The sequence below is a fragment of the Rhipicephalus microplus genome, chromosome 6 (assembly GCF_043290135.1).
Source record: "Rhipicephalus microplus isolate Deutch F79 chromosome 6, USDA_Rmic, whole genome shotgun sequence".
NCBI classification, from domain to species: domain Eukaryota; kingdom Metazoa; phylum Arthropoda; class Arachnida; order Ixodida; family Ixodidae; genus Rhipicephalus; species Rhipicephalus microplus.
The window spans coordinates 57,432,916-57,440,624 of record NC_134705.1 but is presented as its reverse complement, the minus strand read 5'-3'; positions in this window follow the sequence as shown (position 1 = coordinate 57,440,624).

The window sequence follows — 7,709 nt, the reverse complement described above, 5'->3', positions numbered from 1 at the left end:
AAGTAGTAGTATGTATGCACACTTCCTGTCAAGGCTATGGACTGTTTCACTCTTTGTAGAAAGCATAGTGAATGCTATGAGCTAGGCTGAGAAATATCAGGCTATGTTACCACAGGAGGCGTTTTATTGCTTTACTGTAATCTACATGCTGAACTTGAAATGACACTGTTATCTGGGGCAATGCATGCCGCAGAAAGATGTGCTTTTCACAGTGACATGCTACAACATTTGACCAGCTAGCAGAATCGCAATGTTTACTGACCAGTACCAGCAGCTGCTTCCACTTAACTGCTGAAGAAACGCTGAAGTTCAAGCAAAGCATGCACGACCATTTTTTTTAAGTATTGCACGCAGTCACTTGCATTACATTACAGGTTAAATTACAGCATAGTGAATCGAATACACAGTTAAGGGGAGATGCGAGTCGAAAAATCGTGTTTTTAGCGAAATTTCTCGTATTTTTGATTTTTATTGCATTGTAATCTTCAAACCTTCTTCTTTCATCTGTGAAAATTTCAAAACTAAATACGAACCACAAAATGCAAAAAAATGTGTATGAAGGCATCGCGATGGCTCAAAATTTGGTGAATTTGCGCCGATATTGGCCATCTTTGACTGCGCGCTGCTCCCCGTCGCAGTGCCGCCCGCCATCGCGATCGGTTGGGAAAGTTGCGTCTGGCCTTCTTACAGCTCCGACGAGCGCCAGTTTCGTACGTGGGCAAAAAAAAAAAAGAGGCCTTTTCATTACGTGGTTTGAGCGGTTTGAAACGCGGGGCACCCTAAGCCACATCGCCATTGGCTACCGAGTCATTGTCAGCTGTGTTGGTGGCGGCCATCGGCGTTTGGTCCGTCTGCTTTTCTGCACGTCTACGCATATTTCCGCGATGACAAGCCCGAAAAAGTGCAACGTGAGACCGCAGAAGTTTCGAACGAAGCACAAGTTCAAGGGAAGGCGGCGTAAAGCGCCCCGAACGACGGCGACGAACGAGAACGCGCCTACATGTGCTAGGCCTGACGGCGGCATCGACGAGTGCACGAGCGACAGTGGCTGCGGTGAAGGGATTGACGCTGCGCTTTCTTTCCTCAGTGCTTTGGAAAAGAAGCTCGGCTTCTTCGAAAAAGACGAAAGACAGCGCGATGAGGTTTGTGCAACGACAGTTTTGTGCGACACCCTCTTGCTGACGGCACTTGTGGCAGGTGCGGCATGCCCTGCTTGCGGTATTCAAAAACTTGCCGTTTGGGAGCCGGCAGAAAAGCGCAAGAAACTTTTGTCGCTCCTCGAACTTCATTGCGAAAACAGCGAATGCTCAGCGACTGTTCTTTTGTGCTCCTATATGTCACTGTGTATTACGGCGGACGACAGCAGCCGAGTGAGCCAACGGTACGACAGTGGGAGCTCCCGAGATAGTTTCGCTGTAAATGTGAAGGCGGTAGTGGCTGCACGCGCTGTCGGCATTGGGCATGAGCAATTGTCGAGATTTTGCTCCATTATTGGACTCCCAAAGCCAATGCACCACCGAGGATTTTTTTCGATAGCAAAGAAGGTGCACACCGCTGCCATGGCAGCTGTGAGTGAAAACTTGCGCCGATCCACAGAGTTGACGAAAGAAGTCGCAGGCGAAACTGATGTGGCTGTTATGTTCGACGGCACTTGGCAGAAGAGGGACCACAAAAGCCACAACGGGATTGGCGCAGTTATCTCCATAGATACTGGCCTCTGCTTAGACTTCGAGGTAATATCAAATTACTGCCTGACATGCAGTAGGCACAAGGATATGGGCCCAGACGAGGAAGTGTGGCAGGCATTCCATGGCCCAGTCTGTCGAAAAAATGCAGACTGTTCCTCCCATGCCATGGAAACGGAGGCTGCAATGCGCATTTGGCAGAGAACATTGACTTATGACACCCCACTGCATTTCATGACATTCTTGAGTGACGGTGACAGCAAAGCATATAGTGCAGTTGCAGAGTCAAAAGTCTATGGTGCTGTCAATATAGAAAAAGAACACTGCACTAATCATGTGGCCAAGAGACTTGGCACCGCGCTATGGAAGCTGCATGTGCCATTACCACGAGGGCAGAAAATGAAAGAGCCAGCCATTCAGAAGCTCCAAACATACTATCAGATTGCCATAACAAGCAACAGGGGGAGTGTACTGGACATGTACACTGCAGTATGGGCTTCGTACTTCCTCTCATGCTCTACTGACAATGCTGGCAGCCACAAGTTTTGCCCTGCAGCAACAGAGTCGTGGTGCAAACATCAACGCGCTGAGGCACTTGGTGAACCTGCACCACGCCACACACCTCTCCTGACAAAAGCACAGGGATTGGCTGTTTTGCCCATTTATACGCAGCTAACGGATGAGAAGCTCCTTTCTCGATGCATCAAAGGGAAAACCCAGAACGCATCAGAATCCCTGAACAGCAAAATTTGGCTACTTTGCCCCAAGACTAAGTTTGTCTCCCGAATGGTTGTCGAGGCAGCTATGGCAATCCTGTGGTTCAACAAGGGTCATGCTAATTTCGAGCACATCTTGGAAGAGCTCAACATACTGCCATCTAGAGATCTAGTTACTTTCAGTGATTCCCGCTATGCGAGGCGCATCAAGAGAATGTCCGAGCGTCTGACAGCAGAAGCAAGGGCCCACCGTCGTCGTGGAGTGAAAAGGGCACGGCTAGAAGAGAGTGCTCGCAAGGACCGTGAGGGCACAACCTATGCTGCAGGACAGTTCTAGTAACTTGCAGTGCTTTTCAAAGTTCTGTTGAACATTATGGCCAAAGGTTATGCATTTCTAACAACTCTGTGATAAAAAAAAAGTTTGAAACTTTCAAATGCGTTTTTCTTCTTTTGCAGTTTTGTGTGATCTGTGCTTCTTATACATGCTAGTTCGTATACTTAGAATTGTCATACCTGTATGAAATTTTGCACATAGCATGATGAAGGCCCATAGAGTGCAAGTATCTTTTCAGATTGTCAGTGCTGCTTGATTATGTTTTTCAAAAATTACATAACACTGAAAGCCTTTGGCGACTAGAGCCATAGTAAATTTTTCTGTTTTATTATTGTATTTCACCTTTTTACACACAAAATTTTTATAGTTTTTTTGCACTCTATAGTTCCAAAGAATCATAGTCAGCTATATCTGCATGCTTTATCTCAAATTTTTATAGGTCAGAATAGTTGCATAACAATGGCTATAATTTTGCAGTATCTGACCTGCAGAAAGAAAACCAAGCAATCTACATGAAAATAAATGACATATTTGAAAAGAGGAGAACAAACTCTATTAGCATGCCAATTTGTGTTAAATTCAGACTCTTATTAAAGAAAATCGTTTTTCGAGTAGCATCTCCCCTTAAGTACTGGGTAAACAAAAACAGATGTGTATATTAATTGTCCCAGCTTGAACATCTATACAGGTCAGAAAAACAAGCCTCGTTATACTTTATTTACAAATTCACACATCATAGTAGGCTTCTGCGAGTAGTGAATTTTAAGTTCAAAGTGAATAGTAATTTAGCTGGAATAATTTTAAATCGAATTCAAATAGTGTGTTCCACACATTATAAAAAATGATCATGTTCATCATCATCCAACCAACTTGAACAATATTATTTTCAAGTGAAACAAGGCGCGTGCAAATGTCGGTCTTTTTGGTTCAAAGGAAGTGCAATTAACTTTGAATAGTGCTAGCATAATTCGACTTTCTGCAGAATGCAAGTGATAACTAGTAAAATATGTTACATTTTAAGATTTGTTATACTTGGAGCATATAAGCCAGCATAACAATCTTTTAAAATTGAAAACGAAAAATTGATTTGAGGGCAATATGTCAATTTAACCTATAAAAGTACGGCTTTGCAGCAGTGCGAATTATTTCTGCAAAGTTTTCATGGCATAGCACTTCTATACAACAGTGAAACTACTTTTTGCAGGGGATTACATGCACCTATATGTTGCAGGTAATTTCGGGCGCCTAATTTTCAATAATCTATATTGGAATCAAAATTAATTCAAATGCATTAATATTCATTTGAACATTTCTCATGCTCGAGTATTCGCATAAGCCTACGATATCGCATGAACAGTGCAATATGTGTATAAACCGCATGTATTGAATTCACATATGGTGAGTGGTAATATACCTGTGAATATATTATCAATGCATACGATAATAATATATCTAATTGCCTTATAAAAAATTTTTAGTTTACTTTCATCCGGGATGCATTGCACTATTGTCGATCTTTATTCCAGGGGCAAACATCAGTCCTTAATTTTTACGTAGTGTCATTTGCAAGCACTGTGCATTATTTCACTGCATGCAAGTCTTTAGGCGACCACTGCGTAGCTCCGTTGTCAGAAAAGCACCCAGCACCTCCACCAAATTGTTACGTGGAAAATAACAGTTGTCAGTCCGCAGCCAAAACGCAGCTCACCGACAATGTCCACTTCTTCACTCTCAGTCTGTGAGTTAATATTGTGGTCTGTCAGCCCGAGGGGAAGATCAGCAAGGGCTTCACCCTTGCTGATCTTCGCCTGGAAATTCGTTTGGAATAGAAATGGAGGAGGAGTTTTGATATTTACTTACTGAATTTGCAAGAACTCCACCACAGCATAAAAACAACACATTCTGACTCACAGCATTTCCGCTAGTGAAAAACGAGGAGGCGGGGGGGTGGGGTACAGAAAACGGCTTCAAGGGGGCAATCGCCCCTACTGCTCGCCCTCTAGATCCACCACTGGTCAGTACATCCCACAAAATATAATATTGACTTCAAAGGACATCAAATTAGTCAGCAACAGTGTCCGTTTTACGTTTCTCGCTATCATTAGTACCTACGTATAAACTGTTCTTGGGGTGGAGGGTTGCATTTACATGCAACGTGAGATGTTTGTAGGGGACTACTTCATAAGAAAACAGCTGTAACATCATCACGAAAAGGTGCTTCTTCCGAATGAAGTACTCTGCTCTGATCATAGCTACGTATGATGCACGTATTAATATTTCGTTTTAGGGCAATTGCTGTGTTTCAGTCACGTAAGGGTGTCTGTTATTAATCTGGGACTGAGTGTTTTGTGGGGGCCGTGCTAACGTTAGCATTCCGTGAGAAGACTCCTTCTTACAGAAACTGGTCTAATTGGTCTCACGGAAGTGCTCGGCACCTCTATACCTTCAGCTTCCTCCGTGAAGGAGGGCTCTCATTTTTTACAGTGTAGTTGGGCCAGCTTTAATACGCGCGCTTTTCATAGATGAGTGATTTTTGCAGCGCTAAAGACTAAGGCGTAAAACAACAGAGTGTACGCAGAGGAAGAGGGCACTCTCACAACTGAATGATTTATCTTGAAAAAACTCACAGATAATTAAAACCGAGCATTGCCCACACACTGTTATTTAAGGCAGTCAAAGACGTCGTCAGATGTCAAATCATACGCACCAATAAAGAAAAAGCATGTCTGCTTATAATGCGACATAATCTATCTGCTTAAGGGACAACCTTGATTTTCGATGCACACATATAGATGCTTCATTACATGTTTCACTTCTTTACTTGTATACGAATGTCTGTCATGCATGTGTTAGCATGTGGTTTCACTTGAGTTTTTTTATTGAAATAAATGTATGACTGATTGATATGTCAGGTTTAATGTCCCTAAACCACCATATGATTATGAGAGATGCTGTAGTAGAGGGTTCCGGTAATTTTGACCACCTGGGGTTCTTTAACGTACACCCAAATCTAAGAACACGGGCCTACAAGATTTCCGCCTCCATCGGAAATACAGCCGCCGCAGCCAGGATTAGATCCCGCGAACTGCGTGTCAGCAGCCAAGTACCTTAACCACTAGAACACCACAGCGGGGCGAAATAAACATTTGAGTAGCAAGAGAGCCCTCGCTCTCTGCACTCAGTTTTTCCTTTCCAGTTTACGTGCTTTTCAGCTGCATCAAATATACAGTACCCAGACAGGGTACATGTTTTAAAATAATCTCTAGGGACCACGCTCACCATATTCACATTCAAGTGGCACATCGGTGACATTATACGATAGAAATAACAAGCATGGCGCCGTAAACAACCTGTATGATGAAGCGCATGGATCGGGTAAGCAGTCAACACAAGTTAGAAACACAGCTACACTAGAGCCGAATTATTCATTGCAATTTATAATGAAATACTCAAATTCACTTGAAAACAGAAATATTCACATCCGCAACTACTGTGTCGAATATTAGGAAAGAGTTGAGCGCTTTAGACAAGAGTGTCCCGTGGTGCCAGCGACCGCGTATTATCACAACATCTAGTTGAAACACTCGATATATAGCATGCAAAAGCAAACCGTCATTCTACCTCCCATATGATAAAATCCTTCTAGGCCAAAATGCAGGACCTGCAAGTAAACCTCGATATAATGCTGTAAAAATTATCACAAGTAATGACTCATTGCTCTAAAAAATATGCTTTTACCTCCACTAGTTGACACGTCATCTTCATGATCAAATGTTCTTATTGTCACAGACAGGCAGTACATTAGAGAAAGAGGACAGCCAGAAAATGTGACTGAATGGGCATCCGTATGACCAGGCATAAAAATTGCCTTAAGAGAAAGCGGACAACCACTAATTGTGGCTAAACGGGCATTTGTCTGCCAAGGCGTAGAAATTGCCATAAACATTGGCCCGTCATTTCAATTTGACTGGTAATAACTCAAGACAACGTACTTTGCATATTACCACGAAAAAAATGGCAGCATATCAATGGAGTGAATGATGGATGGTGGTGCGAAGCATCCGTTCGTCTATTCATTCTTGCTTCCGTCCATCCATGCGTGCGTCTGCGTGGCCGCCCGTGCGTCCATCAGCCTGTCCGTGCATGCGTCTGTTTGTGCGTCCACACGTTCCTCTGTGCGTCCGTCCCTGCTTTCATCAATGCATCCGCTCCTGCGTCCGTCCATGCGTCCATCCGTGCGTCCATCCATGCATCTGTCTGTGTGTCCGTTCGTCCACCTATTCAACACTCCAAGTACCACCATCTCGCATCTTTTCATCATATATTCCTTATATAGAAGCACCGCCATCCAGCGGATAATTCAAGGACTGAACGACAGGAGGCACACGCACACTTTCTTACGGCTTGCGCTTCGTGTCTAGTTCCCACCATTAAGCACCTCGAGTTCATAATATATACTAGTTCACTGTATTCATGGCACTGCGGCCCAACGCTCGCTAAACCTTTCTAAAACAAAGGGGGTTACGCCCAATGAGTATAACGTAGCAACCTTTTCCTGTCAGATAGTGCTCAATGTACATGCCAGTGGCTGCTAATGTGAAATGAGAGACAGGAGGATTCAGCTTTTAATTTCTTACGGCTTGCGCTTCGTATCTGCTTCTCCCCTTTAACCACCTCGAGGTCATGATATATACTAGTTCACTGTACTCACGGCACTGCGGCCCAACACTCGCTAAACCTTTCTAAAACTTAAGAGGTTACGCCCAGCGAGTATAACATAGCAACCCTTTCTTGTTTTCTGTGCGTTGTTGAACAATAAAAAAATTCGCAGCGTGCGCGTTAACTAAAAGTCTGATTTTCCTTTCTCTCTTTCCCCCTTAGCAGTCATTGGCATGTACATTGAGCACTATCTTTTATTGTTCAACAACGCGCAGAAGAAATCTCTCACCGGCACCACTTTGGAGCTTGAAATGT